The following is a 25,320-nucleotide window of genomic DNA, read 5'->3' as shown; positions in this document are numbered from 1 at the left end:
TAGTTTTTTTTTTTTTTGAAATGAATCATAATTGTACCCTGTAGCTCTAGTCTGAGGATGGACCAGAGGAAGTCCCAGAATGGGGGAAGGTTTCAATTTTTGTCCTCACAGATGCAGACACCATGATGGGATTGGATGCACATAAGTGTGACCGAGAAAGTATTAGTGAAGGATACAGGGAAGGAAGTGGAAGCTGGACTAGGGAGAGACCAGACAACAATGCAGTTCTGATAACTGTAAAAGCTAAGGGGAAAGGAAGCACGATTGACCAAGAAGATCTTAAGACTTCGAGGAGTTATAAGAATGTTTTGACCAGGCCAGTGGGGAATCTTTAAGCCAAAACTGCCCATTGGAGGAATCCTGCATCCCTCAACAATGGGCCCGCACTAATACCCCTGCTGCGCCCAGTCACTGACTAGGAGGAGCCCAGGGGAAATATGATCTCAGCATAAACACAGTTGTGGGTCTGGCAAGACAACAGCTGAGGCTAAAAGTCAGCTGTGCTCCTTACAGCAGGAAATCTGACAAGATATTTCCTTGGATGCTATACCGGGTACTTACTAAGGGAGGAGATGATTCCAAATGCCAGCTCCACACACAGCCCATGTTTACCATACCTTCTCACCACCACATTGCAGAATGTACATCTTGTTATTATGTTATTCTAGGTCCCTATGGCAATTTCAGGATCTGAATGTGGCCTATTTACCTAGATGTGTTGAGTGGAGTTGAGGGAGAGGGGGATGTGGACGTTGCCCTGGCCAAAAGGGTCTAGGCTGAGTGTCCCCAGAGGCAGAGGCCTAGGAGAGGGCTTCTAACTTTCCTAGAGAACATCTGCATTTGTCTGTGTGTGTGTGTGCACTTCACACTCTGTCATGCCCTGAGACAGAGAATGCACATAGATGCCAAGGAAGAGAACCAAGTTGTAGCAAAATTAAGTGTCTTAATTGCTATTTTTCTAAGAATGCTGATTGTAATTCAAATTTAATGTTTCTACCTTAAAATATGAATTGTATTATAAGTAGCATAACTCAAAATGAATTTTCATACAATGTTTATGTTTTATGGAGTTATTAATCATCAGCTTTATTATTTTAGTTTCTTTTTCCTAGATTAGATTATAGGCCAAGTCTCAGCCATGTCAGGGTACTCTGTAGCATTTAGGGACTAACAGACCCCTCGGGTTTTCTTTTGTAGATTAAGGATGTGAGAAGTTAGAGAGAAGCTGAATCCCTAGAGCTACTGTTGTGGCCTAAAGGATGGGGCTATTCTGTGGTTCTCCAAAAGGCCAGCTGGGCCTCGTAGCCTGAAACCACCCAAAATAGGTGATGGAAGATGATTGGGCTGGTTTTCCACATCTCTTCAGTCCCTGCCCCACAATAAAGCTCTAAGGTAATCTGAGTACATGTATGACACTTCCTTGCAACATGGAAAAACCTGACTAATTCTCAGTACTCAGTAATTCAGGAGAGTGATGAAGAGGATCTGAGGTAAGATGTGCATGGAGCTGGAGAAAAAAGCCCATTACTTGGTGACTGAATGTGGTAGGATAAAGAGTAGTCAGGGGAAGCTCCCAGGTTGTCTGTTTGGAGTCTCAGTTGGATGAATGCACTACCAGCAAAAGAGAGAGGCAGGTTTGGAGGAGATTTGCAAAACTCGGTTTGAGCAGGTTGGGTTTGAGTTGCCTGTGAGGGCACTTGGAACACATCTCTAGCAGACAGGTGGATACTCTGGTTATTTATTGCTATCTATCTACCTACCACAAAACTGAGTGGTTTAATGTGACACTTTTATTTATTTGTCCACAATTCTACAGTTTGGGCATGGTGGAGAATAAATAGCTCATCTCTGTTCCATGTGGCATCAGCTGGGGCAACTTGATGGGGCTGGAGAATCCACTTCTAAGATGGCTCACTCACTCACATGCATGGTAGGTTGTGTTGTGTCCAATGGGAGCACAGCTGGGGCGATTAGCCCGGGTCCTCAAGTTTTCCTCTATTTGGCCTCTTGAAACGGCTAGGTTAGACTTCTGACAGCATGGCAGTCTTGGAGTAGTTAGATTTCTTCCATGGTTCTTCTTCCAAAGGGCAAAAATAGAAGCTGTTGTCAAAAACAAAACTGAACGAGGGGCGCCTGGGTGGCTCAGTGGTTTAAGTCTCTGCCTTCGGCTCAGGTCATGATCTCAGGGTCCTGGGATCGAGCCCCACATCGGGCTCTCTGCTCAGTGGAGAGCCTGTTTCTCCCTCTCTCTCTCTCTGCCTGCCTCTCTGCTTGCCTCTCTGCCTACTTGGGACCTCTCTGTCAAATTAAAAAAAAAAAATTTCCTATAAAAAAAAAAAAACCTGAACGAACAAGGAAATAGATTTTATGCAGACTATTACAATGGAGAGAGTACCCAGATTTGAAGATCAGAGTGTCTCAGCAGGGCTTTGCCTTGTACTTTTATAGGGAGCAGTAGACCTGTTATCAGTGGGATGGCTTATAGTTGTGAGATAGGGAAATAGAAGGAACCCCATGAAAGATGGCTTTTTTGCTGCCTCTTTTCTTACTAGGACCTACAGCCCCACCCTACATGTGCCTTATAGTACAGATAATGTACATCTTCCTTGCAAAGGTCAAGAAGTTAATGATTTTTTTGGAGACTTCCAGCACAATAGATAACATCTAAGGAGTGACCAGGTGGGGTCTTCATGAACATTTTCCTCAAATCCCTGGCTCCAGGGCATAAATGACTTATGGAAAAAACTTAAACACTCATCTTTGTTCCTGGATGTCTGAGAAGACATGTGCACAAGACCACAGTCCTCAATAAAAACAACAGACCCCAAGTAAAGCGTCTCCCAGATGCTCTGTCTGCACTCTATGTCTTCAATAAACTCTCCTCTTGACTTTCATTTGATTCCTGTCCTGTACAAAGACAAAGACCCTCTTGGCTAGTCTTGTGGGAACCCCTCTGGGTCCTTGGACCCATCAGCCTGCATCAGTTGGATAATCAGGAGATGTCTTAGCCAGGGCATGTTTATCTGTGTCTAGGTAATTTCAAGGCAACAAACAGTTCTAATCTCAGCTAATCATCCATGAGACAAAGGATGTTGAAGGGTTTGTGCCTAACCTTGTCAACAGGTTCAAGCAAAAAGGGAAAGATCTGTTTTTGGTCTTGTCACAGGTAAACCAGGAGTCATCTGCCAGTCTTTTGAGAAAGAGTGGACAGAGTCCCATCTAAGTCATACCGAGAAGGGTGGTTCTTTGTAGTAAGCCATTTCCCAGAACACAAACAGGTGGGGGGAGGGGTTCTTAATCATTTCTGTTTTCCATGAGTACAGGTTCCAGTAAATTTCAGTGTTGTCACTGCGAAGTCTTCTTATGGCTTCTGCCTGGAACTGGCAGTTTTGCCCCATTCTATTGTTTAAAGCAGTGACAGGTCCAGCCTAGATTCAAGGGGAGAGTATTACACAAGCACATGGATATTGGGGTTTATCATAGGCCACCAAAATATAGTTTCTCATAGATTCTGAACCTTGGACTGGATGTATTTAGAATGGGGTGCTACTAGCATCTCCTGGGTAGTAGCTGCAGCTATCAGGTGGGATCACTGTGTGTGCATCTATATTGGTGGATGTAGAAAAAAGTCCATCAACATTTCAGACCTATCAGATTGGAGGCTTGAGGGCTGTGATTTTCCTAGTTTCTCTGAACCCTTGTTAATACTGTTTCTTGCTTAGCATATATCCCAATATTTTCTGGAATTTTGTTGTTAGTTACAGTTCCTGAACAGCATCTAGGTATTCACCTCATTTAACCGTAACGATGACAGGACTTAGCCAGAAATGATATTTAGGAAGTTTTTACATTTTAGTTATTTGCCCTGATTAGACTTGGCAAGAGGCATTAAGTTGACTCGTCCAGCTCCTGCAACAAAGAGGGCCAACAGAAATCGAGGGAATCCCTGTGCAAAGGGGAGGGGTTTGAACAAAGGTCTCCCACACAGGGACCCTCCACGGAGGCTAGCTAACCTTTGAAAATTTGACCTTTTTCTTTTTTCTTTCTTGGTTCCCTTCTTCTGGACTCAACACTATCAATTTCTTTTGGAGCTCTTTGTGAAGATAGGCCAATAAAAGACCATAAATCTTTTTTACTAGGTGAAGCATTTACCACTCTAATTAGCATTCCCATTTAAAGGCTTTCATATTTGAGAAACAAACACCAGCATTCCATGTGCTAAAGGTAAAGGGAATCTTAAATCATGAGTAAGTAGAGTGGAGGACAAAGACCTAGAATTTAGGCATTGCCTGTGTTCTGACAGTCATCAGAATTTTACTGAGATACAATGCTGAAGACACATACTGTCGTAGGTTTTCAGAGTAGAGATAAAATCTGAGCCTAGTATTGCGGATTTGTAAAACAAAACAAAACAAAACTTATGTGGGTTATAAGAAAGTAGACCTGCATAAAATGTTAATGACTTCCCCAAAGTAGAGCAGAGTATGTTTCGGAGTAAGTGACAGGCTGGGTCCTGAAGCATGAATAGGAGTCTACTCAGCATCAGAAGGCCATTTACACGCATCTAGGAAATGTAAATTCCGAGGCAGGAGGGCCAGCCTATTAGGAGTTTCTCGGGGGCTGACATCTTACTCTCAGTCCCTTCCTGGGGAGGTGGTGGTGGGTGTGAGTGGTGAAATCTCGGTACCAGGTTCCTAAGGCTACAGCTGCGCGCAGGCTGGGGCGCAACAGAGAGGACAGGGAGAAAGTTTGGGAGGGGGTAGTGGAAAAAGCCCTCCCGCGCATGCGTACTGGTAGCCGGCTGGCTCCGCAGAGGGTTTGGCCTGCGGTTCACCCCCCCACGTCGCGCCTCGCATGGGCCCATAGACTGGGCCCCGAGAGCGAGCGCGTTGCGCTCCCGCGCAGCCTCCGGGCCGGGCGGACGCCTGCGCACCAGCGTCCTGGGCGCTCGAGCCGCGGGGTTATTAGAGGTGGAGCGCAGGGAGGGCGCTCGGCAGGAGGCGGTCGCCGTTACGGCGCGAGCGTGGTCACGTGGTCGCTGGTCACCGCCGCCGCCCCCTCCCGCCCTGTTCTCTTTCTGGTCGGGCCGGGCCCGGCTGGTTCCACGAGCGCCCGGCAGAGACTGAGGGAGAGAGAGAGAAAGAGGAGGGGAGGAGGAGGAGGATTCAGGGAGTAGGAGCTGGGGAGCCCTTCTGCGCCACAGGTAAAACAAGATGATGATGATGATAATCGTAAAAAAAGCCGAGCCCCCTGAGCGCCTCCGCCTCCCTCCAGTGCAACCCCACATGCAGTCGCTCCCGCCCCGGCCTCCCCCTCTGCCTCTCAGGACCATTCCCGCCTTTCCCAGCGCCGCTGCTGCAGCTGCCGCCGTCTCACGGGAGGGCCTGAGGGTGCTGCTGCTGTCGCCGCGAACGGGTAGTCGCACCGCCCCCGTTTGTGCGCCTCCCGGGTCGGCGTGGGGGTTGGGTGGTGGGAGGGCGGCTCCTCTAGCTCCAGGGCGGGTAGGGCGAGGGGGCTGCTCCCCCCATTCCGCCTGCCTTCCCTGCCTCGGGAGGTTGGGGTCTAGGCTGCAAAGCCAACTGCTGCAGGCGGTCAGAGCCTGGTGGTTGGATTGTGGCTCAACTTCCTACTTGGTAAATTTCCCGTTCCTATCAGCCCTGGGCGGCACGCTTCCTTCGCAGGCCGGAAGCGAAACGGGCCCGGAATCCCCGAACCTTTTAAAATGCAGCTTTTGGACTAGAGAAGCCTTTCGTCTTTGAGGAGAGCAACGTTACCCTGTTTTAGTACGACTTAAGTTTATTCACCTGTAAGAACATGCAAGTTGAGGCCTTTAAGGATATAAGAAAAACTTTGTGAAAGTTGATCGCTCCTTCCCCTCCTTTTCCTGGAAAAACGAACACAGACCTCCTATACAATTTTTGGTTCTACAAATGACGTAGAGTTCGTCCAATACCTATTAACTAGTTTTAGTTTCAGGAATATGATTTAAAGTTCACATCCTTAAGATTTTTTTTCTGAATAATTTTCGGGAATGAGTTCCATTTGTCAACTCCGAATTGGACTAAATCCCGAAATTGTAGCGTACAGGTTGCACGGCTTTGGGCCCAATTGCGCAGAGATTTCTAGAACTAGTCATTATTTGTACTTTGTACAACAAAATATAGTACAAAGAAACTGTATATTATTAGTGCGCTGTTGAACAAAATACTGACTTAAAGCAGGTAGTAGTAAATGTAGGCATTGTTGAAAACAAACCTTTGATCACTTACATTCATTTATATGTCAGTCATTTCTCTAAATAAGCTTTTCTGATTCCACGTCTTGGAATTTTCATACCAAATCTCTAAATTCAGATGTCAACTTGAGCATTTAAAATTTTTACAACTATTCTGCAGTAGAGTCAAACAAGTGCTTCTCCATCTTTAATATGCATAGGAATACCTTGGGGCTCTCCTTTAAAATGCAAATTCTGATTTAGTAGGTCTGTAATGTATCTTGATATTCTGCATTTTTTATAAGCTCCTAGATGGTGCTGGTCAAGGAACAATTCTTGAGTAGCAAGCGTCAATGATTAAGTGCTTTAATTCATCCTGAGTGTGGAGGTGGTTTGAGAGAAAGCAAAAGGCAGGATGACCTGAGAAAGTTCCTCTTAGGGCGATCCTTTATGAAAGGTGAAGAGGCTGTGTTGGGATTCCAGGGGAGGGGATAGTAGTTAGGAGTGAGTTGCCCCAGCCTGGAGAAGTGAGGATGCCACGTGTGTATGGCTATGGTGCATATATCACCTGGCCTGTGAATTTTCTGTGGAAGCCTGGTGTATTTCTAGCTGAAGGACTCAGCTATGGGTAGTTGGGTTTTATCAATTTATGGACTATGAGTCCTGTGTCTCTGAATCCGTTGCTGGGATAAAATTTTCTTTTATTAGTGAAAGTATTGAGTGTTTGCTTTTTCTCTCAGATGCAGCCTCAGTTGAGGAATGCATTCCTGAGCCTTGGAAACAAACTTGTAAAGAATTTAGGATGTCCACCTGCTGAGGTTATCCTAAATGGATTCAGATTTTTCCCCTAATCTAATCAAGAAAATGTAAATTGGAAAGTTGAAAAGTGTCATACTTAACCTCATACTTTGTCTATAAAAATGGTTGTACCTATAAAAACTTTATTGAAATGTAACATCAATTGCTTTTAGCACTGTAGTCTTTATCGTTTTCATTCTAGTCCTTACTTTGCCATTGTTTCTTCATGTTCTTAAATAATATTTACGACCGTGCTTTTGAAGCACGAAGTGCCAGACACTGTTCTAAGCACTTTATGTATCTTAACTCATATGATGTTCACGATAATCTTTAAGGAAACTGAAGCAGAGAGAGGATAAAAATCCTATGCTAACACAGAGCTGGGGCTCTGACTGGCTGACTCTACAGTCCATACTTTAATCTTCTGAATGTAGCTTTTATGAAGAAAATAAATTAATGATACTTTTCAAAATTCCCTTTTCCTAGTATTGTTGAAAATTATGAGATTTTCTTTCATTTTAAAATACAAACTTCTCATCTTTTAAAAAATTTCCCCCATCATATAATGAAAACTTGCCTCAATGCTTGTAATCTTTTCTGAATAAGATACTGAAATTTGCAAAGCTTTATTTGTTTGCACCTGTCTGCCAGGCCAATCTCTTTCAAGTCTGTAAGTCACTGTTAAATGTGAAAGTAGTGTCTGCTTCCTTTTGACTCTGCAAGTTTTTGTTCTTCATTTTTGCCTATGCTTCTCTTCTACCTTCCACCCCTTTTCCCCCTCTATGCATACATAATAGACTTATCTTGTATTTGTTAGCCTAATATTTAGGATTTTTTGTGGGGGGGATTGGTGGGTCACTGATTTTTTTATTTGACCAGTAAGGACGATAACAATCTAAGCATGAGTCACTGTTACCATATTTTAACAATGGGAAAGTAATAAGGACAACTTCAGTGTCCTTTTGTCTTTGGCCACTGAAAGCTTTGTCCTGTATCAGCACCAGCCTGAGGAGTGGTGCTTATACGCTTGGTCTAAGACATTTCTCTTAACACGGGCAGATGATGTTTAGAATGGCAGTAGTGTTATAGTGTGTGTACTGGAACTTGAGAAATGAGATTTTGTGGCTGTGGGCAGTTGGAGGAGGAGGAAGTGAGAGGAGAAGGCCTATGGGCTGATTCTAGTAGCATTGATTCTTCATTAACTGGGATAATAATTTGGGAAGCAAGTCAGTATAACAAATACCTGTTGTAAATGTTTTCTCACAGTTCATACGCTGTTGTGATGTCTGGTAATGTTATGCTGGTCAGTTACTTAGCCTCATAGTGCCTCAGTTTTCTCAACTTTAAAGTGAGGATGATAATAATAAGTACCTCAGAAAATTGATTTGAAGATTAAATGAGTATATTTGTGTGTGTGTATGTGTGTATATATGTATGCATAGTATATACACATATATAATGCTTGGTGTCTGACAGGTAATGCTGTCAAGGAGGTTGCATGTATGCAACATGTGTCTAACATGTTAGATACTGTGTTTTACTCTGGATAATCTACAGTGTGGCTGATTGTATCCACATAACCATGACTGACTGTATTTGAATGAACTTCATGAGAATTGTTTGGTATTTGGAATTTATTTGGTATGAAGCTGTATGGGCCAGCAAAACTGTAAGTTTGTACTTTTTGGATTAAATACAAAGTTGGTATAGTAATGCTCTTATCCCTTTGGGGGATTAAATATTAATAAATTTGGTTTTGCTGCTCAGATCTTTCAAAATAAGGAAGTAAGACTATAGAAATAAAAGAAGATGTTTTTACTGGTGGTGTGAAAGGATTGGTTTAAAATTTTCTAGTGTAGTGTTGTGAAGCCTAGTAATAACTAATAACTAATAACCCATTTATTTATGAAGGCTCTTCTGAGTATAACTTTTACCTCCCTCAGCAGACTCCTTTGCTCCTTGAAATAATCCATCTGTCTGTGCATACTCCAGACCTGATCTACAGCCCCTTATCTAAAACCCAGGGTGACATATGTGTCTCAGAAGTAAAATTTTTGGAATTTAGAGAATTAATATAGGGCATATGCTTTATATCCTGAAACCTCCTGTGGATAGGAACAATCACCCCATAGTTGTACACATTAATTTCCCAGCAAATTTATAATGTTCACACTAAGTAGAATAAAAAAGACCAGAAAAGCCTCATGTTAGTTAGGCTGTGTTTTGTTGACAGCTTAGAAAACAGTTTTAGTTTTTAGAGTTTTTTGGATTTTTGGAATTGGAGATGAGGGGTTGGGATCTCTGTCTCTCTATTTTATATTTTATCATAGTACCTGTCTCTTTGATTAGAAAAAGAGCTGGATTATGGGATTTGTGTGTTAACATTTTCTATTTTTAGCACCTGTCATGGGACCTGGCATGCAATAGATGCTCATTAAGTGTCCGCTAGTTTGGGCGAAAAACTTCTGAAGATAGTATCATTCAGTTATTGTTCTATGCTACATGTGGTGTCTCTGACCCCATGAAGATATTTAGTAATTGTGGACTTACAATTTTTCTTGACTCAGTTGCCTAGGGAAGGTGATTATTGGATTACTTTTTTGAGACAAAATAGACTGAGGAGGTTTGAAAGAGGCATTATGGATGATTGCAAATTTTTATAAATTTGTGTTGACAAGAATGTGTATATGTACCTTTTTATGGGTCATGAAGTCTACATTGAGAATGGTTTGCTTTTTCTATTATTTATTTATTTATTTAAGATTTTATTTAATCGTCAGAGAGATAAAGTATAGGCAGGCAGAGTGGCAGGCAGAGGCAGAGGGAGAAGCAGGCTCTCTGCGGAGCAAGGAGGACTCTGGGATCATGACTTGAGCTGAAGGCAGCTGCTTAACCGACTGAGCCACCCAGGCATCCCCGAGAATGGTTTGCTTTTTAAAAATGATCATATTTAGTTTTGTATGATAACTTATGATAGACTAGTTGTGGTATATCTAAAGAAAATGTTGCCGTGTATGAATATCTTTTTTTTTTTTAAAGATTTTATTTATTTATTTGACAGACAGAAATTACAAGTAGGCAGAGAGGCAGGCAGAGAGAGAGGAGGAAGCAGGCTCCCTGCTGAGCAGAGAGCCCGATGTGGGGCTCGATCCCAGGACCCTGGGATCATGACCTGAGCCGAAGGCAGAGGCTTTAACCCACTGAGCCACCCAGGTGCCCTGCTGTGTATGAATATCTTAAGTTAATAATTACAGTATAATAGCTTAGCCTGATATTAGAAATTTTTTTTTCTATTACAAAAGGTAATGCCTATTGTGAAAATGTTAGAAAAACAAATTATCAAAGGTAATGGTCTGCACTATTGGGAATTTCTTCAGTTCTCTTAGGGGCTTATGTTGTCTTGAGAGAGGCTGAAAAAAAAAAAGTCAAATTTGTACTGCAAGTATTAGTTCAGAAAACCGAGTTGCAAATGTTGGTTAGCAACCAAGTTTTCTTACTGTTACTAAACATCTAAGTAAGATAAAAAGGTTGAAGTAAGCAGTTTGGGTCTTTACTTGTAAATACCGATCTTCAAAATAATTAGATCAGGGAGAAGTAAACCCCCCACTTATGTAACTACCTTGGGGGAGGTGAGATGGAACTGCCTTGTGGTGGAGTTGGGTGGTATAGCACTGCAAGAAGACTGAGCCTAAGTTACAGGTCCTGGCTCTAGATGGGTGCATTCTGTTTTCTGGTAATTGGTGGGTATCAGAATGGACCCCTTCAGGTTTTCCAGAATAGGTACCTTTGGAGGTATTCCAGTAGCTACCTTCTAGGAATCAAAGAAGAATTACTAACATTATATCTCTTGCCACCCTGGGATGAGATGGTGGACTGATTGCTCTGGATTCTTGGTGGGGGTTATGAGAGAAGGTGGAGTTGGTAGGAGATGGGTAGATGGTACCACTTTCTCTGTGCATTGGTTAAACTAGACTTTTTTTCCTTCATGAGGTCCAGGAGTCTTGTAGTAAGAATACTCATTTTGATAGGTAGGTATGTATGGCATAGGGAGGCTTGTGATAAATTGCCGCCTCTCTCCAGTCTTCATTACTCTTAGTAGTTCAGGGGTTAATTTTAACTTTTTTACCCGTGCTTTGTGTGTGTATGTGTATTGTAGGTATATATGGATAAACACGTGTAGATACACCTGTTTTTTAAACTAAAAGTAGGTTTGTGTTATTTTATTACTTGTGTTTGTTTTTCCTTTAATATTTTATATTACTAATGATGTTACTCTGCCACACACTTTTTAGTAGTTCTATGACTGTTTCATTGTGTGAAGGTGCTGTTAGTAGTCCTCCATTCTTGGACACCTGGATTCCTTTCAATCCTTATATGACAGGCAGTGCTACACTAAACATTATTGTAGCTAATGTTCCTTTGTGCCTATGCATTATGATTTATTTAGGAAAAATTGTTGTGAGTGGAATTATTAGTAGGTCCGAAGATATGCCCATGTTTAATAGTTTTGAAACACAAGACCAAATTGTACCACTTTACCCTTAACTACAAAGCTGAGAGGTCCTGTACTTGCGGTTATTGGGTATTTTCATCTTTATTTTATTTGGGCTTTATTTGGGCATACTTGACTTTATACCTCCTCCTCTTCTGCCTTCTTATAGACTTTAACATTTATGTAGGTAAATCTTGCTCTTCCTTTATGAATTTTGTAGGCTTTTCCTATCTTTTGTTTATATAGTTATTTATATTTTAAACTATTTTCATAGTTTCAGTTTAAAATTTTGAGTTTACAGTTATTCCAGAACATGGTTAGTTGTGTAGTGTGAAATAGAGGGTACTAAATTTTTAAGCTTTTGATTAGTTTTCTCAGTACTAATGAATGATTTATTCTTTATGTATATCAGAAATTTTATCATTTTGTCTTCTACTCAGTCCCACTGTGTTTTATTTGTTATTGGTGGAAATGAGATTTTTCTCCGTGTGTGTGTGTGTGTGTGTGTGTGTGTGTGTGTTTTCTACCTGACTATTGCTGGTCAATAGAAGAACCATTGATATTTTGTGGGTGTATTTTGTAATTAGTCACTTTCTGAATCTATTTATCATGACTGGTTTTCAGTTGATTGTCTTACATTTTCCAAGTAGATAAGCATACTATCTGATATCAGCCATTTTTATAGAGTTTTTTTTTCCATGATTAATTTTCATTTGTGGAAGCTGTGTTGGAATGATTTTCTTAATTTCATTGACTTGAAATACAGTGTTTTGATATCGTGTCACTGTTAATTGATCTACTCAGTTCTAAGAAGGATTTAAAAATATTTGGAAACCACTTCAGCAAGTGATCTCTCTTATGGACTGAATGTGTCCCCCCAAAATTTATATGTTGAAACCCTGCTCCCTCGCTCTCCCATGTGATGGTATTAGGTGGTGAGACTTTTGGGAAAGAATTATGATTAGATGAGGTAATGAGGGTGGAGACCTCACGAATGGGATTTGTGCCATTATAAGAGTCGAGAGAGTGCTTCCTTTCTCTGGCAAGTAAAGATACAATGAGAAGTCAGCAGTCTGCAGCCTGGACAAGGACCTACAACCAGAACTTGACCTTGCTGGCAGCCTGATCTCGGAGTTCAGACCCCAGAACTGTGAGAAATCAATTTCTGTTGTTTATAAGCCTTTCAGTCTATGGTACTTTGTCATAATAGCCGGAACTGATAATCTCTAAGGACCTTCTGGCTCAGAAGTTTTGTGATTCTCTTTTTATGTCAAAATACTCATGGTAATACACAACACTCTGGTACTTTAAGTTAAAGGGCCTGCAGCTTCCTTCTTAATTGTGGCTGTCTAGCTGCACTGCCCAAACAATTATTCTGAGATTTTACATTTTCATCTCCTTAGAGCTTGGATTTCTTTCTTTGTGATTTGGCAGAAATTATAAGGGAATACTGATAGACTACAGAAATCAAACTGTGCAATATTGGGTTTATATATCTGCAGTATCTCAGGTATCATGATTTTCTTTCTCTGGTCAGTATAATTTTCCAATTTTATGGTGAATTTTCTTTTCAAGCTGTGGTCTTGCTATGGTCTACTTAAAGTTCTCCAAACCAAATTATGTAATTGTCAGAACAGAGTGTAATGGAAGCCATTGGGAAGTGATAGACCAGGAAGCAATGACGATAGGACAAAATAGGAAAGGTAGGGATGGGGAAGTGCCTGGATGTATCTCTTTTTTCTCTGCCCCCCTTCTACTCTCTGGTTATCCTTTTGTACTTCTTTGCCCTTTTAATGATTTTCTGGCTTCCTATTTATTCTTCAGATGCACTTCCTTTTATCTTTAAGAGAATAGCTCCACTACCTCGTTTGTGCTCTGGTCAGGCTTACAGATGCTTTCCCCTGGTCTGTAAAGTAGTCCTGAGCAGTCCCCTAATTTCCTTCCTTTTTGTCACTAAAACTGCCTGCATAATGGTGAGAATCAGTGGCCGTCACCCATCCTGCCTTACAAAGGGTGTGGCAAAATGTTGATTAAACTTGGGTTTCCTCATAATGTAACACCACTTTTTTGGAAGCATTAATACAATTAGAGATACTTTATAAAGATAAATTGTGAGAGAATTGTAGAATAATATCTGAGTGACTGAGGAGATAGTGAGAGATTAATGTTATGAAGAGAGAAAAAGCTTCTGAAGAGTCTATAATCTTAGATCTCCAATCCTGATTTCTTTTGTGAGCTTTAGACCTGTTTATTTGGTTGCTTGTTGGATAACTATACTTTTAATGGCCCACAGACTGCTCATGTTCATAACATCTGCAACTGAATTTACCATCTTCTCTTATAAAAGCTATTGCCCCTCCCACATGAATTAGCTCCAGTGGATGACTCCACCATCTTTCTGGTTGTTGAAGCCAGAACCCTGATAGACACCTTTTATTCCCCAGATCATCATGTAATGGCATCAGTCTCAGTGGATTGTTGAGTCTTGAATCCATTCTCTTTATGCCCGCTACTCCTACTCTGGTATATCATTTCCAGATCATCATCTTTTTCCTTTGTCTCTGTAGGGTTTTCTGACTGGTGTCCCAGGATCCAGGTGATCTTTATGAGCTCTCAGCTGATTGTCTTACTCTATAGCTTAAAACATTTCAGTACCCTTCCATCACATTGCTCAGTCCTGTGTCTCCTTCTGCCCCCTGTATGATTTCATTATAAAACACTGAGATCTTTGAGTTTTTGGAACTATTTAGGATTTTGCTTACCTAAAGCCTGGAATAGTCTATCTCTTGATTTTACTAACTCTTGTGAGGTCCTAGCTGAAATAATCACTTTTCTCCAGAGCATCTTACACCACTGTATCTTTGTTGTCCTTTCCTGTCTGGCCAGATATGCTGTACTACAACATAGCATTATGTATTATAATTGCCTTTTTAACCTGACAGTCTTTGTCCCACTTCTGACTGCTCTGTCACCACCAAAACCATGTATGCCATCTTTACTCATACTCCTGAAGCTGTGACAATTAAAAGTAGGCGTCCCATACCATGTACTGTTTTAAATGCTGAATATATAGCAGTAAATAAGAGACTGTTCAGTTATTGATTGCTGTGTGATTAAATCCCTTCCAAAACTTAGTACCTTATGACAACAGTAATATTTATTTACTCATGATTTTATAATTTGTATAGGATTTGGTAGGGTTAGTTGATCTGTTTCACTTGGTGTAAGCTCACTGGAGGTTGGAGTTTCCATTTCCAATATGGCTCATTCACATGGCTGGCAGTTGATCTGGATGCTGTCTGGGAGCTAAACTGGGGCTGTTGATCAAAGCACTTGGGTGAGGCTTCTCCATGTGGCCTGGGTATGAGTGGTAGGTTCTGAGTATGAATGTCTCAAGAACAAGCATTCTAAGAGGTAGGACGTAGAAGCTGACAATCTGATGAACATTACTTCTACCTTATGTTATTTGTAAAACTGCTCTGTTATTGGTTAAATAGCCTAGAGTCAATGGGAGGAGAATTAAACTCCATCTCCTGATGAAGAAAATAACAAAGAATGTGTGACTCTTTCATCTGTTATACAGACCTAAAAAACCAAAAAAATCAAACTGCAAAAATTATTGGATGAGTTAAATCTTATCTATATTTTTAACCTCCCAAGAATCATAGTATATCACTAATTAAAAATCAAATGAAAGCATAAAGTGAAATTTTAAAAAAGTAATGCCTATTCCTACCCTAACTATATGTTTTCTGTTATTTGTATAGTTCCAGAATTTTTAGGTTTTAATTGTGCATGTAACTCCTAATTTTAATCAGTTTTGTGTTGTTTTCCTATTTTTGTTTTTATAAGTCTTATGCAGTGATGTTATTACTCAAGTATATTACTAGAAATAGGACTATTATTTGTGTGTGTGTGTTTAAGAAATGGGACTATTATATAAAGGGAATGCATAATTTAGATTTTGATTCTTATTGTCAAATGGCCTAATAGAAAGATAGTGTTAATTTATACCCTAACTTTAGTGCAGAGTATAAATTATATTTGCCCATAACTTGCTACCAGAAGGTATTATAAATCATTGCTTTTGGTTAACGTCTTGGCATAGATTGATAGATTGCTTTTATCTTATTGTTTTAATGCCTTTTTGGGTTTTAATTGTTGATTTTCAAGAGCTCTTTGTATATTCTTTTTTTTTTTTGATCTATTTTTTTTCCTTTTATTTATTTTTTCAGTGTAACAGTATTCATTCTTTTTGCACAACACCCAGTGCTCCATGCAAAACGTGCCCTCCCCATTACCCACCACCTGTTCCCCCAACCTCCCACCCCTGACCCTTCAAAACCCTCAGGTTGCCCCAACCTCCCACCCCTGACCCTTCAAAACCCTCAGGTTGTTTTTCAGAGTACATAGTCTCTTATGGTACGCCTCCCCTCCCCAATGTCCATCGCCCGCTCCCCCTCTCCCAATCCCACCTCCCCCCAGCAACCCCAAGTTTGTTTTGTGAGATTAAGAGTCATTTATGGTTTGTCTCCCTCCCAATCCCATCTTGTTTCATTTACTCTTCTCCTATCCCCCTACCCCCCCATGTTGCTTCTCCATGTCCTCATATCAGGGAGATCATATGATAGTTGTCTTTCTCCGATTGACTTATTTCACTAAGCATGATACGCTCTAGTTCCATCCACGTCGTCGCAAATGGCATGATTTCATTTCTTTTGATGGCTGCATAGTATTCCATTGTGTATATATACCACATCTTCTTTATCCATTCATCTGTTGATGGACATCTAGGTTCTTTCCATAGTCTGGCTATTGTAGACATTGCTGCTATAAACATTCGGGTACACGTGCCCCTTCGGATCACTATGTTTGTATCTTTAGGGTAAATACCCAGTAGTGCAATTGCTGGGTCATAGGGTAGTTCTATTTTCAACATTTTGAGGAACCTCCACGCTGTTTTCCAGAGTGGTTGGACCAGCTTGCATTCCCACCAACAGTGGAGGAGGGTTCCCCTTTCTCCACATCCTCGCCAGCATCTGTCATTTCCTGACTTGTTAATTTTAGCCATTCTGACTGGTGTGAGGTGATATCTCATTGTGGTTTTGATTTGTATTTCCCTGATGCCGAGTGACGTGGAGCACTTTTTCATGTGTCTGTTGGCCATCTGGATGTCTTCTTTGCAGAAATGTCTGTTCATGTCCTCTGCCCATTTCTTGATTGGATTGTTTGTTCTTTGGGTGTTGAGTTTGCTAAGTTCCTTATAGATTTTGGATACTAGCCCTTTATCTGATATGTCGTTTGCAAATATCTTCTCCCATTCTGTCAGTTGTCTTTTGGTTTTGTGAACTGTTTCCTTTGCTGTGCAAAAGCTTTTGATCTTGATGAAATCCCAGTAGTTCATTTTTGCCCTTGCTTCCCTTGCCTTTGCCGTTGTTCCTAGGAAGATGTTGCTATGGCTGAGGTCGAAGAGGTTGCTGCCTGCATTCTCCTCAAGGATTTTGATGGATTCCTTTCTCACATTGAGGTCCTTCATCCATTTGGAGTCTATTTTCGTGTGTGGTGTAAGGAAGTGGTCCAATTTCATTTTTCTGCATGTGGCTGTCCAATTTTCCCAGCACCATTTATTGAAGAGGCTGTTTTTTTTCCATTGGACATTCTTTCCTGCTTTGTCGAAGATTAGTTGACCATAGAGTTGAGGGTCGATTTCTGGGCTCTCTATTCTGTTCCACTGATCTATGTGTCTGTTTTTGTGTCAGTACCATGCTGTCTTGATGATGACAGCTTTGTAATAGAGCTTGAAGTCCGGAATTGTGATGCCACCAACTTTGGCTCTGTTCTTCAATATTCCTTTGGCTATTCGAGGTCTTTTCTGGTTCCATATAAATTTTAGGATTATTTGTTCCATTTCTTTGAAAAAAATGGATGGTATTTTGATAGGGATTGCATTAAATGTGTAGATTGCTTTAGGTAGCATAGACATTTTCACAATATTTATTCTTCCAATCCAGGAGCATGGAACATTTTTCCATTTTTTTGTGTCTTCCTCAATTTCTTTCATGAGTACTTTATAATTTTCTGTGTATAGATTCTTAGTCTCTTTGGTTAGGTTTATTCCTAGGTATCTTATAGTTTTGGGTGCAATTGTAAATGGGATTGACTCCTTAATTTCTCTTTCTTCAGTCTTGTTGTTGGTGTACAGAAATGCAACTGATTTCTGTGCATTGATTTTATATCCTGACACTTTACTGAATTCCTGTACAAGTTCTAGCAGTTTTGGAGTGGAGTCTTTTGGGTTTTCCACATATAGTATCATATCATCTGCGAAGAGTGATAGTTTGACTTCTTCTTTACCAATTTGGATGCCTTTAATTTCTTTTTGTTGTCTGATTGCTGAGGCTAGGACTTCTAGTACTATGTTGAATAGCAGTGGTGATAATGGACATCCCTGCTGTGTTCCTGACCTTAACGGAAAAGCTTTCAGTTTTTCTCCATTGAGAATGATATTTGCAGTGGGTTTTTCATAGATGGCTTTGATAATATTGAGGTATGTGCCCTCTATCCCCACACTTTGAAGAGTTTTGATCAGGAAGGGATGCTGTACTTTGTCAAATGCTTTTTCAGCATCTATTGAGAGTATCATATGGTTCTTGTTCTTTCTTTTATTAATGTGTTGTATCACATTGATTGATTTGCGGATGTTGAACCAACCCTGCAGCCCTGGAATAAATCCCACTTGATCGTGGTGAATAATCCTTCTAATGTACTGTTGAATCCTATTGGCTAGTATTTTGGCGAGAATTTTTGCATCTGTGTTCATCAAGGATATTGGTCTGTAGTTCTCTTTTTTGTGGGATCCTTGTCTGGTTTTGGGATCAAGGTGATGCTGGCCTCATAAAATGAGTTTGGAAGTTTTCCTTCCGTTTCTATTTTTTGGAACAGTTTCAAGAGAGTAGGAATTAGTTCTTCTTTAAATGTTTGGTAGAATTCCCCTGGGAAGCCGTCTGGCCCTGGGCTTTTGTTTGTTTGGAGATTTTTGATGACTGTTTCAATCTCCTTACTGGTTATGGGCCTGTTCAGGTTTTCTATTTCTTCCTGGTTCAGTTGTGGTAGTTTATATGTCTCTAGGAATGCATCCATTTCTTCCAGATTGTCCAATTTGTTGGCGTAGAGTTGCTCATAGTATGTTCTTATAATTGTCTGTATTTCTTTGGTGTTAGTTGTGATCTCTCCTCTTTCATTCATGATTTTATTTATTTGGGTCCTTTCTCTTTTCTTTTTGATGAGTCTGGCCAGGGGTTTATCAATCTTATTGATTCTTTCAAAGAACCAGCTCCTAGTTTCATTGATTTTTTCTATTGTTTTTTTGGTTTCTATTTCATTGATTTCTGCTCTGATCTTTATGATTTCTCTTCTCCTGCTGGGTTTAGGGTTTCTTTCTTGTTCTTTCTCCAGCTCCTTTAGGTGTAGGGTTAGGTTGTGTACTTGAGACCTTTCTTGTTTCTTGAGAAAGGCTTGTACTGCTATATATTTTCCTCTCAGGACTGCCTTTGCTGTGTCCCACAGATTTTGAACTGTTGTGTTTTCATTATCATTTGTTTCCATGAATTTTTTCATTTCTTCTTTAATTTCCTGGTTAACCCATTCATTCTTTAGAAGGATGCTGTTTAGTCTCCATGTATTTGGGTTCTTTCCAGCTTTCGTCTTGTGATTGAGTTCTAGCTTCAGAGCATTGTGGTCTGAAAATATGCAGGGAAAGATCCTAATCTTTTGATACCGGTTGAGACCTGATTTGTGACCCAGGATGTGATCTATTCTGGAGAAGGTTCCATGTGCACTAGAGAAGAATGTGTATTCTGTTGCTTTGGGATGAAATGTTCTGAATATATCTGTGATGTCCATCTGGTCCAGTGTGTCATTTAAGGCCTTTATTTCCTTGTTGATCTTTTGCTTGGATGATCTGTCCATTTCAGTGAGGGGAGTGTTCAAGTCCCCTACTATTATTGTATGATTATTGATGTGTTTCTTTGATTTTGTTATTACTTGGTTGATACAGTTGGCTGCTCCCACGTTAGGGGCATAGATATTTAAAATTGTTAGATCTTCTTGTTGGACAGACCCTTTGAGTAGGATATAGTGTCCTTCCTCATCTCTTATTATAGTCTTTGGCTTAAAATCTAATTGATCTGATATAAGGATTGCCACCCCAGCTTTCTTCTGATGCCCATTAGCATGGTAAATTGTTTTCCACCCCCTCACTTTAAATCTGGAGGTGTCTTCGCGTCTAAAATGAGTTTCTTGTAGGCAACATACTGATGGGTTTTGTTTTTTTATCCATTCTGATACCCTGTGTCTTTTGATTGGGGCATTTAGCCCATTAACATTCAGGGTAACTATTGAGAGATATGAATTTAGTGCCATTATTAGCCTGTAAGATGACTGTTACTGTATATTGTCTCTGTACCTTTCTGATCTACTACTTTTAGGCTCTCTCTTTGCTTAGAGGACCCCTTTCAATATTTCCTGTAGAGCTGGTTTGGTGTTTGCAAATTCTTTCAGTTTTTGTTTGTCCTGGAAGCTTTTTATCTCTCCTTCTATTTTCAATGATAGCCTAGCTGGATAGAGTATTCTTGGCTGCATGTTTTTCTCGTTGAGTGCTCTGAATATATCATGCCAGCTCTTTCTGGCCTGCCAGGTCTCTGTGGATAAGTCTGCCGCCAATCTAATATTTTTACCATTGTATGTTATAGACTTCTTTTCTCGGGCTGCTTTCAGGATTTTCTCTTTGTCACTAAGACTTGTAAGTTTTACTATTAGGTGACGGGGTGTGGACCTATTCTTGTTGACTTTGAGGGGGTTTCTCTGCATCTCCTGGATTTTGATGCTTGTTCCCTTTGCCATATTAGGGAAATTCTCTCCAATGATTCTCTCCAATAGACCTTCTGCTCCCCTCTCTGTTTCTTCTTCTTCTGGAATCCCAATTATTCTAATGTTGTTTCGTCTTATGGTGTCACTTATCTCTCGAATTCTCCCCTCATGGTCCAGTAGCTGTTTGTCCCTCTTTTGCTCAGCTTCCTTATTCTCTGTCATTTGGTCTTCTATATCACTAATTCTTTCTTCTGCCTCATTGATCCTAGCAGTGAGAGCCTCCATTTTTGATTGCACCTCATTAATAGCTTTTTTGATTTCAACTTGGTTAGATTTTAGTTCTTCAATTTCTCCAGAAAGGGCTTTAATATCTCCAGAGAGGGTTTCTCTAATATCTTCCATGCCTTTTTCGAGCCCGGCTAGAATGTTCAGAATCGTCATTCTGAACTCTTGATCTGACATATTACCCATGTCTGTGTTGATTAGGTCCCTAGCCTTCGGTACTGTCTCTTGTTCTTTTGTTTGTGGTGATTTTTTCCGCCTTGTCATTTTGTCCAGATAAGAGAATATGAAGGAGCAAATAAACTACTAAAAGTGTGGCAAAGACCCCGGAAAAATGCGCTGTAACCAAATCAGAAGAGACCCCAAATTGTTGGGGGGAGAAAGGGGATAAAAACAGCTTCTGAAAAAAAAAAAAAAAAAAAAAAGAAAGAAAAAAATTTAAAAAATAAAACAAAAAATATAAAAAAGAAAGAAAAAATATATATATTTAGATGAACTAGTCAAAAAATGTTAAAAAAGAAAAGGGTAAAAGTTTAAAAAAAAATTTAGCAGAAGAAGAAAAAAGAAAAAAGAAAAAAAAATTGAAAAAAGAAAAAAAAATTGAAGTAGCCGCAAGACTAAAGAATCATGGGGAGAAAGCCATGAGTTCCGTGCTTTGCTTTCTCCTCCTCTGGAATTGCTCTGCTGTCTTAGGAATTGAATCTGCTTTCTCCTTGATAGATGAACTTCGTCCTGGCTGGATATTTTGTTGATCTTCTGGGGGAGGGGCCTGTTGTAGTGACTCGGGCAAGTGTCTTTGCCCGAGGCGGGATTGCACCGCCCTTACCGGCGGCCGGACTAAGTAATCGGCTCGGGTTCGCTTTTGGGAGCTTCTGTTCCCTGAACGCTTTCCGTAGAGTTCCGGAGGATGGGAATGAAAATGGTGGCCTCCCAGTCTCCAGCCCGGAGGAGCCGAGAGCCTGGGGCCCCACTCCTCAGTGCGCCCCCAGAGGACAGCACCCAATCACTCCCGTATCCCCAGCCTCTAGCCGCACTCCGAGCTCACCCAGCCTGCGACCAGTTCAAGGTAACCCCGAGCTGAGAGTTTAGTCCTGGGCTCTGTCTCTCCAGCCGGCTTCTCCGTTCTAATACCTGCGAGCTCTCCGACACTCCGACACCCCCGATCCTTCTGTGACCTTGCGGGGCCTGGGGCCACGCTGGCCCCGCGTGGGCTTCACCCCGGTTTAGCCCCTGGAGCAATGTCCCTCAGTGGAACAGACTTTTAAAAGTCCTGATTTTGTGCTCCGTTCCTCCGCCGCTTGCCGGGAGCCGGCCCCTCCCCCCGCGGTCTATCTTCCCGTCGTTTTAGATTCACTTCTCCGCCAGTCCTACCTTTCAGAAAGTGGTTGATTTTCTGTTTCTAGAGTTGCTGTTCTTCTCTTCGCTCTCCCGTTGGATTTGTAGGTGTTTGCAATGTTTAGATAAGCTATCGAGCTGGTCTCCTGCTACCTGATGTAGTCTCAGGCTGCTACTTCTCCGCCATCTTGACTCCTCCCCGCTCTTTGTATATTCTAAATGTTAACTCTTTGCCTGTTATATATATTGCAGATATTTTCAATTTTGTCTTTTAATTTTGCTTATGCATTTTTAAAATTCTTACAAAGAATTACAAATTTTTATGTAGTTTCACATATTAGTCTTTTTCTTTACTATTCTATCTCTTGGCAGAAATAAGATTAAACTCAGTTCCTTATTCGTCATCTTTTTACCACTTTGGCTAATCTTCCGATAGCTTCAGATACAGAATTTTTATATATTATACATGGGTTGGGTGGAGAAAAAAAATCAATAGACTAATAAATTCCATAGCATTTATACAGATGTGTGGGGAATGAATTTCAGAATCTATCCATCTCTTAATGGTCTTATAATATAATGGAATTGATCTATTTTGGGATTTGGGAACATTCTATCCTAGATTATACCTGTTAATCAAGCTGAATAAAGAGTTGTTACACAGTGTTCAGTTTTACCCACAAAATAAAACTTTTAGTGATTGAAGTATAAAAATGTGAAATCTATTAAAATTGAAAATAAGGTAATATGATCAGCTGTAGTATATAGATAAAATAATTCCCTGAAAAGATAAAGAAATGTTAAAATTTTTTTTTCCTTAGCAACAAACATGATAGTGAGAAATTACCAGGTCAAAATGTACATGAAAGCAGGAATTTAGAGGAGCAGAATATTAAAACTGCTTTTCCTCTGAGAATATTTCCCACATTCTAGGAAACTTTACTTTAGTTTTGAGGGCCTCACAAAGCACAGGGTGTACAAATTAAAGCCCATCCATGCCCAGGGAGGGGAGTCTAATAGGATATTCTTTCCCTATAAAACTGGACTCCAAAAGAGCTATGGTCAGAATATGGTTAAACCAGGATTAAAACTCTTCTCATGTTCTTGCTTACAGGAGGCTGTAAGAATATTTGCTTTGGACTTGAAAAAAATATCTGTACCTAAGAAGTTATAATCACAAGCCTTCCTTTGCAGCTCAAATTCAGTGTCACCTGGTCTAACAGAATCCTAAATTGTGAATTTGAAGGTGGTTCTAGGTGCTGGGCAGAAGAAATGAAAGTCCTCTCAGGTTGAATACATTTTTATCTTTGGTCCTAGAAAATTCCCATAAACATTTTTCTAAAGAATTATCTCACAATAAAATATAGCCAAGCAAACAAGGAAATAAAGTACTATGGGTAAGAAGCAGCAGAAACAGTTGACAGGAATGAACCCACAAAAACTTCAGATTTTGGACTTAGCAAACAGAGATGATAAAACAACTGTTTGTTAGGTTTACAGAAAGATAGAAAATATCTGCAGGCAATCAGAAACTTGGGAGATTTGAAAAAGACTTGAACAAAACTTATAGAAATAAAAAGTATAGTAATTACAATGAAAAACTCAATAAAGGGGTGGATGGCTGAATCAGTTAAATATCCTACTCTCATTTTTGGCAGGTCATGATCAGGGTTGTGAGATCGAGCCTCATGTTGGGTTCTGTGTTCGGTGTGAAGTCTGCTTATCCCTCTCCCTCTGCTTCTCCCAGTCCCCGGCTTGTGTGCATGTGCACTCTCTATCACAAATAATAAAATCTTAAAAAAAAAACAACAAAAACCCCAAAAACCCTCAGTAGATGTGGTTAGCAGTAGATTAAATACAACTGAAGAGAACCAATGAACTGGACATAAATTGTTCAGAATGTAGAATAGAAAGCTAAGGAAATGAGTAAAAAGAAAGATTACAGTATATAGGACAAAGAATGAGAAGGTCTAACAGTATTTCGTCAGTTTTCTAAATTGTAGAAGGGAGAAATAATAGGAAGGGAAGCAGTGTTTGAAGAGATAATGGCTGAGCATTTTTCAGAGTTGAGAAAAACACCAGTCCACAAATTTAAGAAATTCTGAGAATTTTAAGTACACATCTAGACACATCATAGTACACAGAAGCAGAATATCTTAACAGTTGGCAGAGAACAAAAGATGGATCAGGTTTAAAGGAGCTGTAGTGGTTACATTGACAGCTGACTGCTCAGGAGCAGAAATGGAAGCCAGAAAACAGTGGGATAATATCTCTGATGGAAGAAGTTGCTGACATAGTATTCTAAAGCTAATGAAAATAACTTCCAGGAAGAAGGGTGTTTTAATGACATTTTCAGATGGATCTGTAAGATAGTCTCTTGTGAAGAAATGTATAGATCTGTTTTTCTGGTTGATCCTAGTATTTAGAATGAAGACTTTTAACATAACCAATTTTGAGCTTCTTTTCTTAGAAAGTTGTTGTGTTCACACTTGGTAAACAGAGCTACTCTTTGGCAATATTTTACCAATATATTCCAACTTTTTGGATCTTTGATCTATTTAGAATCTTCAGTATTGTTGTAAGAAGTCTTTTGTGGTAATTAATGCATGCCTTTAAGTCTTGCTGAACCAGTGATGCAATTTTTAATATTCATATTTAAACGATATAAGTCAAACCAAGAAGAATTTGGAGGAAATTGTGTCTTGGTGTTTGCAAAAATAATTCACGTAAATTACTTTATTCTCCTTTCCCAGTCCTAAATATAAATTTCTGTAGGGAAAAAAGTGGGAGATACTTTTAAATCCACGAACAAGGTTAGCATAGATGCGAGTCTACAGTGGTGGGAAGAGCACACAGACCTTAAAGTTGATTAGATGGACTTGGATTAGAATCTGGTTCTATCATTTAGTAATTCGGTCTTGATGATATGACTTAAACCTTCTGATACTTAGTTTTCTCATTTGTAAAATAGGGATACTTTGCAAGTGTATAATACAGTGAGGAATAATGTTTGTAAAAAGCACTGAGTACAGTTCTGTGACTCTTACTGGGTTCTCAACTAATTGTTACTAATGAGTAACACAGGTAAGTGAGTTGAATCTGGCAAGGAATTTGAAATTGTTTTCTGTACAAGTGATATCAAAGAGTTAGTCATACTTTAAGTGTTGGAGAGTCATAGACACTGATGATAATATTTTTTGAAGTTTGGAAATTATCAGAATGTGGCTTCACTTACTGATTTGGTGATTAATTTTGTACCAGATCAGCTGTGTACAGTGCCTACAAATTAGACAACTTTGCATTCTTCATGGCAGGTAACAGGGAAGGTGAA

The 25,320-nt window shown here is 40.0% G+C and overlaps 1 protein-coding gene across 1 annotated transcript in view; it reads left to right on the top strand.

Moving 5' to 3' along the window:
* The first annotated feature begins 5,051 nt into the window (after nucleotides 1-5,051).
* Nucleotides 5,052-25,320, top strand: part of TBC1D5 (TBC1 domain family member 5) — a 579,401-nt gene continuing 559,132 nt past the window's right edge. Inside the window, exon 1 of the mRNA XM_046002325.1 lies at nucleotides 5,052-5,203. The gene's annotated coding sequence lies outside the window, so the exon portion shown is untranslated. The remainder of the gene's footprint in view (nucleotides 5,204-25,320) is intronic.

The sequence above is a fragment of the Meles meles genome, chromosome 4 (assembly GCF_922984935.1).
Source record: "Meles meles chromosome 4, mMelMel3.1 paternal haplotype, whole genome shotgun sequence".
Taxonomy (NCBI): Eukaryota; Metazoa; Chordata; class Mammalia; order Carnivora; family Mustelidae; genus Meles; species Meles meles.
Note: the sequence above shows the minus strand (reverse complement) of the source record. Positions and strands in the feature narration are given on the sequence as shown.